Source organism: Phaethon aethereus, assembly GCF_964289735.1.
Source record: "Phaethon aethereus genome assembly, chromosome: 2".
Classification (NCBI taxonomy): domain Eukaryota; kingdom Metazoa; phylum Chordata; class Aves; order Phaethontiformes; family Phaethontidae; genus Phaethon; species Phaethon aethereus.
Genome location: NC_138582.1, coordinates 139336639 through 139349648, shown reverse-complemented (window position 1 = coordinate 139349648; position 13010 = coordinate 139336639). Strand labels below are relative to the sequence as shown.

The following is a 13010-nucleotide window of genomic DNA, read 5'->3' as shown; positions in this document are numbered from 1 at the left end:
TCTGGACGCAGAAAGTAGACACAGGACATTCTTCAGATGTATTTAAATTTTTATGAATCAGGCAAATATCACAATAAAAGCAATAAGTACCTTTTGTTCATTTTTGTCTTTAATAACAGCTAAAAGAACTTCTACTTAATAGGTTAAGTAGAGCAATTCTGTAATTAAAGGAGTACAGAAATGAGCAAATTCTTCAGATAGAGAGAGCTGTAACATTTGGAGCATCTGTCTCAAAATCCTGCACACACTTGACTGGAAAAGTAGAATACTAGGACAAGTTTGTTTTGTTTTGTTTAACTCGGAAGCCAAGGGCAACATAAGTAGGACCATTTGTTTTTCTCAGTTCTCCCTCAAAATAAGTTCAAGCCTGAAAAGACCACCTAAAGGTGAGAAAAAATTCATCATTCACACCAGCTCCATTTCTCACCTCTCTCAAGCAGAAAATCCCACTGTGTTAAGCTATGCGAGATGTGACCACTAGATTAATTTAATCTAAATCAAATGTCTTGGATTGAACTGCAGCCCAGCACCTGAGAAAGCAGTGATTTATCTAGTAGACCACACCTAACTTTGATCCACTTGGTTTCAATACATTTTTAGCTCAGTATTTTAGCAGTTTTTGTGAAAATAAACCAGGTCTGCACTAGGAGAGCAGGGAATCACTAAGGAATAGCAGTCTTCACTTTTAGCCTGCAGGTGGATTATAATAAAATGTCCTTATAATGAAGGCCTTCAAGTCTTCAACATCCAGCTGACTAAATTCATATCTTAAAATTAAAATTCATCCTTTTGAAAGTCCATATCATACAACAGTAAGGTAAAGTAGAACTTTGCGTCTTGGGGGTCCCTAAGGACCTCAGGAAATTACATAAAATTTTAAATAAATACTTCTGACTAATTGTAAAGAAACTATTTTCTATGGAAAATGAAACCTCTCTCATCCTGTAAAGTGGTCGCAGCCCACTACACACTCCTTCTTTGGGTGATGACATTTACAGGTCTACTGAATATCTTCTCTGCAGCATCATTAGTGACTGATGCCTGAACCTACTTGATTCATTATTCAGCCAAGGTTACCTCCATTGCAAAGGCACACTAGCCACATGCTGATGGAAATATCATTGAGATAGTAATTATAACCGCATGACTTTCAAGCTCAGAGGTGGTACAGAACTCTGTACCTGACCGCGCAAAAATCCAGCATGCTGAAATTAGCAATCCATAAATCAACATCCTGGCTAAAACACATCAAAAATTTTTTTTTCACCTGCTATTCTAAACAATACAGGATGCTATTTATAGAAACTTCCTTTGTTATCTGTAAGTTTACTTCTATATTTAGCACATTTCTAAAACAGAAAAAGCTGTTGTCAGTGGAAAATATTTGTTGACAAAAAAATTATAAATATTTTATAAATGTATATGTTATAAATATATCCATATATCATTCCAACAAACAGAAACATATCACCTCTGAGAAGCTGAATTTTGAAGGCTCCTGCAGCACCACATGGCAAAGAACATAATTATTCTGTTGAATTTTTCTATATACCACCATCTAACCAGGGGCAAAATTCCTATAAGCAGATCTTTCGCCAAAGTGAACTGTCGATGCTGGGATAGTAAGACAATTTTTACCAGACAAGATTCCGACCCTGTGTCCTGGTTTCAGCTGGGATGGAGTTGTTTTTTCTTCCTGATAGCTGGTATAGTGCTGTGCTTTGGAGATAGTATGAGAATTATGTTGATAGCACACTGATATTTTAGTTGTGGCGCAGCAGTTGTAGTGCTTGTACTCAGTCAAGGGCTTCTCAGATTCCCGTGCTCTGCCAGCGAGGGGGTGCACAAGAAGCTGGGAGGGGGCACAGCCAGGACAGCTGACCCAGTGTCCTGGTTTCAGTCAGGGTAGAGTTAATCTTCTTCATAGAAGCTAGTGTGAGGCTATGTTTTGGATTTGGGATGAGAAAATGTTGATAAGGTGCTGATGTTTTGAGTTGTTGCTAAGTACTCAAGGACAGTCCAGCTTCTCATGCTGGCCTGCAGCGAGCAGGCTGGGGGTGCACGGGGAGCTGGGAGGGGACACAGCTGGGACAGCTGACCCAGGCTGGCCAAAGAGATATTCCATACCATATAACGTCATGCTCGGTATATAAAGCTGGGACGGAGAAGAAGGAAGGGGTGGAGGGACGTTCGGAATTATGGCGTCTGTCTTCCCAAGAAACCATTACGAGTGACGGAGCCCTGCTTCCCTGGAGATGGCTGAACACCTGCCTGCCCAGGGGGACTAGTAAATGAATTCTTTGTCTTGCTTTGCTTGCGTGCGTGGCTTTTGCTTTACTTATTAAATTGTCTTTATCTCAAACCATGAGTTTCTTCACTTTTACTCTTCCAATTCTCTCCCCCGTCCCACCGTGGGGGAGTGAGCGAGCATGTGCGTAGTTGCCGGCTGGGGCTAAACCACGACACTCAGGCTGGCCAAAGAGATATTCCCTGCCATATAAAGTCATGCCCAGTACATAAACTGGAGTCAGACAGAGGGAGGGAATCGCTGCTTGAGGACAGGCTCACCGGGTGGTGAGCAATTGCTGTACTGGGCATCACTTGTTCTTGTACATTCCTTTGTCGGTATTATTGTTGTTGTTGTTATTATTATTATTACTACTACTACTACTACTATTACTACTACTACTACTATTACTATTATCATTGTTGTTTCCTCCTCTCTTGCTGTCCTATTAAACTGTTTTTATCACAATCCATGAGTTTTTCCAGATTCTCTCCCCGGGCCCACCGGGCAGGGGGGGAGTGAGCGAGCAGCTGTGCGGTGCTTAGTTGCTGGCTGGGGCTAAACCATGACACCCTGTTACGTCAGGCTGACAGGAGCTTACTGAAATCACAGTGAAATGAATGAAGTTTGTAGGAACTGACTCATAACAAAATTTAATGTGACCTAACACCAACCTATGTTCAAAAGCATGCCTAACAGGCAACGGAGAGGAGAAAGGCAGTGGCAGGTACTCCACCTACTCATCTACCCTTCAGGTGTCAGTCTACCCTTGTTTCTGTGCCTTCATTGTGTCTAGACATTTTTCTTGGAGAATGGCAGTTGCAAAGGAGCTCATAGGTGTTCATGGAAGCAGAAGCCAGGCTTACACTGCAGTTGCAACCAGTCACTAAAGCATATACACCACTCAGTCATGCAAGACAGCAAAACATTTTCAGCTTAAAAAAGCTTTGTATTCAAAATGACGTTTTAGAATAAGAATTTTCACAATGTTTACATTTCAGGAAAACAACTATTTTAAATTAAAAATTTTAAAAATTTACAAAATAAATGTTATAAGAAAAGCAGCACAGTTCTCAGGTTTTGTGGCAGGATTTTCATTGAAAAAAGAAAGTTTTCTGATACTGTAATTTTTGTATGCGGTAGAAACTTTTGTTTCAGACCCTTTTACTGTAAACTAGGTTCAAAATTTAAAAAAAAAAGTGGAAATTTCATTATTCAATATCCTTATCAACTCTACTTCAAACCCTATTTCATACTGTTGAAAGGAAAAAGAGACTGCTTGTGAATATAAAATATTCTTGTTCTTTATATTATCATCTTGCACTGATTTTGGGAATACAGAAAAATAGCTATGAATCCCTTAAACATTGAAATACCCCAACTGTTGTCCAACGATGACCTTACCTGTATTTTAACCAATACGGCTGGCGGGGTTACATTTGTGTTTGTTTTCCTGATACAGACACCTCTGCTCTAAATCAATTCCTGTCTCCAATTTTTCCTCTCTCAATTAACACATCATGTACACCTCAACTCCCCTGCCAGTGACCCACAGATGAACTGCAGCATTCCAGCAAAACTATTTTCCTGTTTGCTTTATTTATTTTTTAACATCCCATAGCCACAAAAATAATTTTTCACCTGCCAAAATGCAGCCCTTAGAAATGGATCCAGTAAACTACCTACAAATCAGATGTGTAGGTATCTTATGTATACCACTTATAAAAGCTTTGTTAGATCACTCCACAAAACATGTATTCCTTTTTTTTTTTTTTAACAAAAAACATATTTCCTCCATTGTTGTACTTGGGTATCACTAAATAATAAAGCAGAATTACTGACAACATTTGAAGCAATTCCAAGAACAGCTTAATAAACAAGGCAGGCTAAAAGCTGTATGCTTAGAAACAGTTTCCTTACATTACTGAATAAAACATGCTAGAAGTGAAATATTCATATATAATGAGACCAAATGTTTTTTCTATAATAGTAGTTCTTATATAAAGATGTTTCCTCTGTGACAGCAACCCCTAGCCTAAAGAAAAAAAAAAATTATGCAATATCTCCTGCAGCATGTAAGCACCTCCGTTTGCGGTCTCAGGGTTTGTCAGCACCAAGGGAAATCTTTATTGCCTGGTACCTGCAGCACTTCAATGCAGTTCTTGTTTAAATAATGAGAAAAAATCGTGACATGAAATCCAAGGGAAACTTTACATCTTGTGTAACAACTCCTCCTGTCACCACTACTACATGAATCTTTACTTAACTCTGTTTCAACATGAACGTTAGGAAGGTATGTTGGCTGAGTAGAGTCGGCAACATTACAATAAAACCATTCGTATATAAAAAGTTTTGTGGTTTTTTTTCTTTGATTATAAAGAAAGCTGTAGAACAGCACTACTTTCAACATCACAGTGTTACTGATCTACAGGACAGGAGAGGGTAAATTCATCCCCGGAGTATCACTAAGGAGCATTCTGAACTTAACTTTAGGGTTTCTGTTAGACTAGTTGGTAGTAAAACACACGTTACTACTGATTTCCTCGTCAAAATCAAGATAAGATTTTTATTCCTGGCGTATAGATCTGCATTTCAGACAGTCTGGTGGGGAAATTTAAAAATAAGACCTTAATTACGTTCCCCAGTAGAGCTGCTGTGTTAATTCAGGACAACACACCCAGTTATTTATACAGATGGCCCTGGTGATCAGATTTGCCATGTGAAGTCTCTACAGGGAAGCTAGGGAAAGGCAGAACTCCTAGGATATGTGCTCGCCTGCCAGTTTCACACTTTGAAATCCTCGGCAAACCCTGATTTATACACCGCCAACTGTTTTCCTATCTGATTAGGCAGTTTTCTACTCCAGTAAGCATGTAAAATGGATGTAGCCAAATTTCCACACCGAGGAGTGAAAAAACAATATTTATGGTTTAGAAATAAAACAAGCGAGAGGAACCATGCCTGTTGGGATCATAAAGAGTTTCATAGGGGGCAAATTTCTGATAAATCTGGATTGTAGGAATGGGAGGTGAAAGCCTAATTTTAATGGATAGTCTGGTTCAGGGCATATTTATATAATAAACACGAAGACTTAAGAAATGTGTTTATAATAAATTATCTTGAAGGCAGGCTGTTGTCACTTTTCATTGTTTTATGCCTCAACCAGGAGGTAAGATTTGAATCAAATCAGCATCTTACATGAATATTTTAGTTAACACTTTCAGTAAGTGGATGTAACTTTTTTTTTCTTTAAATGTTGAATTAAGCCATGTTGTGGGAAAGATGAGCACATATAGGAAGTTTCAATCAATTTATCCACTAGAAATGAGAGAAAACCTACACTAACTGGTTGTTTTAACTGCAGCATTATAAAAAGCAGAGCATAGAGAAAGTCACTCTTTCAGTCATACATCAAGTTAAGCATTTTAAACAAACTCCAGGAGAAAAATTGCTATACAATTTCAGTATTTTTCATCAGCTTGACAAATACATGCTGGCAATTGTGGGGAAAAAAAGGGAAAGTAATAAATCAGTATGCCAGTCCTGAAATAAACTAAAATATAGCCAAGTGTAGCTCTTCACTTTCCTCTTTAAATAGATCAAAATACAGTCAGCATCCTACACTTCGTATTTTTAACAAATAAGGGTCTTCCTAATTTTCTGTTGGCTTTGAAGCCATAACCAATTTAAATCAATTCTCAGTGAGTACAAGCTATGAGAAAACCTCAAGAGTATTACATGTAACATGTTAAGATGGAAAATTAGATAATTTTTTTTTGACAGAGAGCAGTATCTCTAACTTACCTCCACGTGAGTGTGGTATCCTTTCATTATAACAACAACTTTATTTGGTAAATGAGTTGTTTAGATCATTTTGCAGGATGCCGAATATACTGAAATACGTTGCATCTCTAAGTAGCTCATTTCACTTTTATCTTGATAATTCCCCGGAGACATAGTAGACACAAGTGGCCTAAATAAAAATCTTTAAATATGACTTTCAGTTTTAGGGTTTCTGCAGGCAGGTTACCAATAGTCAGGCCTCCTGCTGCTGAATTAAACATTTCACAGCTGTCTCTTACAAGTAAAGTCCTTGGTGCAAGGACCAGAAACCAACATTCAAACTCAAGAACTTAATTATTAGGATGAAAAGTCAAGTTCCTACTTATGTTTTTGTCCCATAATCTTTTCATTTCTGGCCTCACCAGTGACCCAGCTTCAACAGGGAAAGGGAAGGGTTCCTTTGCCTGGATTGTTGCCATCAAAGGCAAATATCCAACATAAGCCGATTATTGTGGAGCAGATGCTTTTTGAATGAAAAAGACCACAGCTCCTGCTGCATGTTGAACTTGGAGCTACTGGGTGCAGAGGACTACTCAGTTCATTTAAATGACTTAAAAATATGTACGTCCCTCCCTCCCTATTCTGCAGTTCAGTTGAAAGAGAAGCTAGGTAAGAATAAGATACTTAACTCACTGTGTCAAGGCACAATACCACAAGGTATCTGGGTAGACTCAGATACCTAAAAGTACCAAGGAGCACTTAGGTTTAAAATAGGAGGCTCATCCTGGGGCTACGATGGTGTAAAGTTGGCACTTCTAATAATCATTGAGGTCCTAGGTGCCAAGGAAGGAACTCCAAACCTCATCCCACTATGATTTTCCTGATTAAAGTGTGTTCAAGTGGAGCCTACACTTAGCAGGACAGGAACAGTGTGCTCTCTTATGAATGTTTTATTTTCTCTCTCTTTTGTTATTCTTTTTCTTTAAAACAAAGAGCAGAATAATATGGTTTATATATCTAGAAAGGTAATACTTTTCTCTCATCATGGGGGGGAATGAAACATGGATAAGTGGAACATATTTTGCAGTTATTTCTAGTATTTTTACTTAGTGATAGTGTTGTTAGCTTTGCTCTTCTCCTCACTCTGGCAAATGACAAGACTTCAATCCTGCGGGTTGGTCAGAAAAATCTAATAAGCCATTTTGGCAGACAGGCTGGATTGAAGCAGTGAGATATCTTTGTTTCTTGGAATCATGTTTGAGTTTTATTGTCTATATTCTATATATATCCTACCTGGACCTACAAAGGCACTGTCTGCATTAAAGGAAGCATTTTTATCTCCCTGGTATTTATTGATTTATTTGTTCTTCTTCTCTCAACACTAAATGCTTGATTTGAGAGTTTGCAGCAGGTGAACAATGAATTTCTGAATGATAAAAGCATCAGCTATTAGGAATGGGACCAGAACTTTCTTCTGTAAATCAAACTTCTGTTCTTTATGCAAATCAGCGATTAGTTCGTTTCCCATCGGTTTTAGAATGATTTCTTGGATCTTTGTAACAGTGAGAAAATCCAGCTTCTAAAAGTCAGTAGTCTGTCACATGATGTGACGTGTTTCTTGGAAATCCACTTAAATCATCTGTGTCACTGAGAGTTGTCAGGCACAATCTTGAACATCAGACCAGGAGAATGGCTGTAATCACCTCTAATTACATTCATCTTTTTGATGACTTTTAGCAAAAGTCTTGTGAATGGTAATTTTTTGATCCCTTGTATCCTGTGTGTGTTTCTAATTTGAAAGGACACATCAGACAGACCTATGTCTATTTTTGGCTATAGTGGATGAATTAAAGAAAATAAGTTTGTTCTTTCATTAAATGATGCAATGTAATAGAATACAAAAAATGCAAGGTTTTGTTGGCATATCTTATTTGAATTCAAAATTAGTTTCCAGAATCAAATTCAAAAGAGACTGCAATTTCAGAATTATACTCAATACACTGGATTATTACTGATTTTACCTTTTGCTAGTGATGCTTTTTATTAAAGAAAAACAAACAAAACAAAACAAAACAAAAAAAAAAGGGAAAAACCAAACCACATTTCTCATCTCGGCCAGGAAATCAGATCAGTCCACCATATCCTGAATCCACTGTGATCTGTTCAATACCACTTGTATACCACGATTTTGCAAAAACTTCCACACATTAAATTTGACTCATTACTTATTGACCTTATAGGAACTATTCATAATACATCCAATTAAGCATAAATATATGCCTTTGTAAATAAGGCCTGAAGATTTTTTTACCTACGAGCAGAGCATGTCCATTTTTCATTTGCAAATTATTTACAATTTTAGCTCATTACCAACAAAAAATCTCTCTCCAATGACACAAAACAACCACAAAACCAAAACTTTCTTCCCACTGCAAACACGCAAAAGTTTTATAGTCAAATAAGTTTTGTTGAAATGCTTTTTAAATTCAAAGTCTCATTTCTCAATCAAATTTACCTTTCAGTTTTAAGAAACGGATTACTAAATTGCTTCTAAATTACTGAACTACTGAAAGTAATTCAAATAAACCTTGGTACACTTGTTTACTCCTGCACTCCTTTCTTGTTTATTTAAATGAGAATGCAGCACACAATGTAGAAAAGGTAGGTCCAAGAAACTGAAAAAATGAATTTTGCAAAGAACTAGAGGGTTATTAATAACAATCGCAATTGTTAGGGACTGGGAATTAACAACTGAATATTTTATCTATTGTCTCATGCTGTCACTTATTTATCACATTGTCCTAATATTTTGTGATTCTTTCAACAACCATCTAATAGTCTTTTGTCTCAAATAGCTTTTGCTTATGAGGACACATATGTCCTTTAGAGTTTCAAAAATAACTTTTGCTATTGATACGGTAATCACAGGTGTACTGCTACTTAAAAGAAATATGTACATTTTTATGTATTTTACTTAATTTTACTTGCTTCTTTAATCTGCTGGTTTAATTTTCTTATCGACCCTAAGCTCATATGTGGAAAAAAACAAAACAAAACATGGAATATTTTTTCTGAATCTGTCCGTCTTCCTAGGTAAGAGTTGATTGATGTAAGGACTTCAGGATTGGGCCACAACAGCTCACCTGTACTCAGGGAACCCAGATGGGCTGTGCATGGCTTCCTGCCAGGAACAGAATTCCTTTTCACGAAAGTGTGAAGCCTCCACAATTTCTCTCTTTTTCAGAGTTTTTCACTAAAGAAAACTGAGTAGAATTCAAAGCTAAAGAAAGTCATAGACAGAAACTTAGACCAGTACACACTGCACATCAATGCAAAATATTTTTTGACAAATAAAATATACTTCCACAGCGAGTTTCAGTTTTACTGAATTGGTGTTTTCTGACAAAAAAAAAATATATTTTGGCCTATCTCTGTAGCAATTTCACATCGTTTTTTCCAGCCTGCATGAGGTGTTGCCAAAATTTTTCTCATTCCTTGTCTTTTTTCACGCACGTTTCTCCTGGTTAATAGTAGTGGCTCACCTTTTTCTGCTCCCAGAGTTTGATGAGGCAGAAAGACTTTAACAAGGGAAAAAGAGATGCCTTAAGAAACCTGACTTCTGTGAGCATGGTAAAAGGCAGATTACAGTCTTTCCTTAAATTTGAAAATTAAACAGAAACTAATGCATGTCAAAGATCAAACCGGCAAGGAATAATCTGCTGCTGCAATTACTACCAACAGGGATTGATTCAGTTGATACTTTCCAAATACAATTTGACATCTCATAAAAATTACAGCTAAACCAACAGAAACTAATTTCTGTTTTTCACAGGTGTCTATCAGGTTATAAACACACCTAACTTATTGGTTGTAATAAATGCATAACGGAAGGATATAGTTTAATATGAGCCATAGACCTTCCGAATCACCTGTGAAAATAAACTGAAATGGAGTATTTCTGTCTGTCAGTAACAGTCCTGAAACATTTTGTGGCTTTTGAAAAATTAGATTTTTAGTGCTCTTTGACCAAAGTATTTTTTTTAGTCCCCTTATGATCTAGATGAGAATGGTCTACTCATAGAAACATTCCTCCCAGACTGTTTAAGAGCAGATCTACCAACTCATTCCATTGACCTAAGTTGTATTGGATAGGAACAAAAGTTGTTTTCTCTTGGTTAATTGAGATCCTATCTTTATGCACCATTGCCAAAAAGTGTTTTTTTCAGTTGATTTTGGGTTAGGACTTTTTTTTTTATTTTCATTTAAATAAACTATTATGAGTTTATTTTAATACTTCAGTGCTACTCAGAGATTTAAAAAAAAATCTTTGGAAAATTTCTGATATCGTTTCAGATTGCCACGTACACAGTACAATAATGCACAGAAGCAGTGAAAAAAGTGTACTTCAGACAGAAAAAATTCTTATAGTGGCAGAATATAGTTAAATGCAAATGCATACCTTTAATCACAAAGTTGTGTTTTCACTTTAGCACACCCAACCTTTTTTTATTAATTACTGAAAGACCTTTCCTGTATCAATAGCCCATTCTGATTTTATTAATAATAAAAGATCTCTAGCACCAAAAAAAAGATATAGTATAATCTTTATATGAGATTTATGGTGTTTAAAATGCTGTACTATTTTATAGAAAAGGCTAAAAGCTAATGCATAGCAAGTATGCAGGAAACAAGTCTAACTGAGATAGAACAAGTGGGTACTTTTTGATCTTTATGATTTGGTATACTGTCTTCACAGGAATATATGAGCCACTTGAATTAAAATAAAATAGACCACATCTGATCTGTTGGTAGGAAAGCTGGACAAAAACTGACATAACTAATATTGAAGAAGGTCAAAATTATAACACAGGAAACTTCTAGCATTATTTGAAACAGGAGTGGACACATTCAAAATTAAAGTATAGGAAAATATCAGGGATCATACTTTGGCTATAAACTTTTCTTCTACGCTGAAATATGGCATCGGAAATTTCAGCACAGCATAACCATTCTCTTGTAATTGAATTCATTAATTTAAATTACTCCCAAAACAAAACATCTTCCCTCAGAAAATGCCATATACTTTTGTTCTTTCCTATTACTTCAATATCACATATTTTTTTCTTTTATAAAGCAATAAATTACCCTTATCCTTTATTAAGCTTTTCAGTGCTATGAAAAAAAAAAAGCCTATTAAAGAAAAGAGATTTTTTCCTTGTATCTTACTAGATTTTATTTTTCTGAAGGTGAAAGATGTGTAATCAAAAGTTGTGAAGTTGCAATTTCCAAACATACTTGACTAGTCAATATGGGGACAAATCTTGTCTAAGGAGACAATGATACTGATTAAAAGCAATAGAAAGCTGAGGACAAACTCAACATTTCTTATCAAATGCTCCTGCATTTTAGAGGCAAGCTACTACATCTTGCACTGATAGGATAGAAATAATGAGGTGTATCTCCACCAGACCCCTAATGACATGTACTGCCGCCCTGTAACAGCACCCACCATGGGCTCCCGAAGGACACCAGAGCTGCTGCGGGGTGATGAATCTCAGTTCTCAGAGCAAGAGCTAGAAACTGTCACTGAGATAGGATGCTGGTTTTTATATAGCTCAGGCTGGCGGCCCCAAACAAACCTCATATGTTTGGGAACTGCTGGAAACAGACTTACAGAAAGGGTTTTCATTTTACTGTATATCTGTGTAAAATAACTGGAACCATTAAAATTCAGGAAAAGGAGGGTTAGGAAAAAAAAAAATAGAGATGCCATAGCTTTAAACAGCTAAATTGTAATAGTTGTTGCAAAAAAAAATCCCCAGTATAATGGTGAAGCATCATATTAATTTAATCAGAAATACAGGTTAATAAAAACCTGTGTACCTGCAATAGCTGCTACTATTTCCCTTCCTTTCCCTTTTCTGTTATGCCCTTGCCCTTGAGAGCAGGAAATCTGCTAATACATGGTGTAACACTATTTCTATTTTGACATAATTTTTGACCTTAAAGCATGACTTTAACATATTTTAACTGATTTCAGCTATGCTACAAAATCAACAATATCAACATTAAGAATAACTTCCCTTGTAAACAAAGATCTACGATTGGATCAACTGGATCAGTACAAAAGGTCCATTGTTTTTGTACTGGCACAATAATTTAATAGCAAGGAGTGCTTGCTTATCTTTTCATTGAGACTGAAATTCATTCCTGTTTAGACTAGTGTCTAAACTTGGCAAAATCCACATATGCTATGGAAATTCCTTTTAAGCCCTACAAAGGATTTAGCACTTTAGAGCGATGTAGGCAATTCATAAGCCTCTGAAATTCACTTTAGAAACTTTAGATGCACCCTGTTGCACCAGTGCTGAGACTCACTGAGTTACTGCAAAGCAGCAGAATGTTAGAAACCTCTCAGACAAGGAAGAAATGGATTCAGACAGCAGAGAAGACATAGATGAGGTATACTATATTTTTCTTAGTGGCAGAACACAGTAAAACCAGTTAGGGGAACCTATGGCACAGTCAAAGAAACTTTGCTACTATGTGATTCAGAGTATTCATTTGGTATAATTTCAAAGTGTTCAAATTTGTTCAAAACATTTTGACAACCTTAATTTTGTAGTGCTTGAGTTTATGCCAGTTCTGGTGGTGTGTGACATTTTATTGTAAGCCTTTCCTATTCACATGGTGTTGTAGAGCATCAGACCTGTATTAATGATTTTAGAAATGTGCCCAACAGAAGTGAAATTTTAACAACAGAAGTTTGCTATTGGGTCACTAAGTAGCTCCCCCACCCCCCCTTTTTTTTTAAGGAAACACACAGAAAAGAGAAAATAACTGTAATTTAAGTGACACAATCACCTAGAATAGCAGATAAAGAAAATAAAAATGCCTTCCAAAAGAACTGTCCTATAGATCGCATAATGAAACTACAGAG

The 13010-nt window shown here is 36.4% G+C and overlaps 1 protein-coding gene across 1 annotated transcript in view; it reads right to left on the bottom strand.

Moving 5' to 3' along the window:
• Positions 1-13010, bottom strand: part of AGMO (alkylglycerol monooxygenase) — a gene marked incomplete at its 3' end in the record, with an annotated part of 197475 nt that overhangs the window by 100103 nt on the left and 84362 nt on the right. The window lies entirely within an intron of this gene.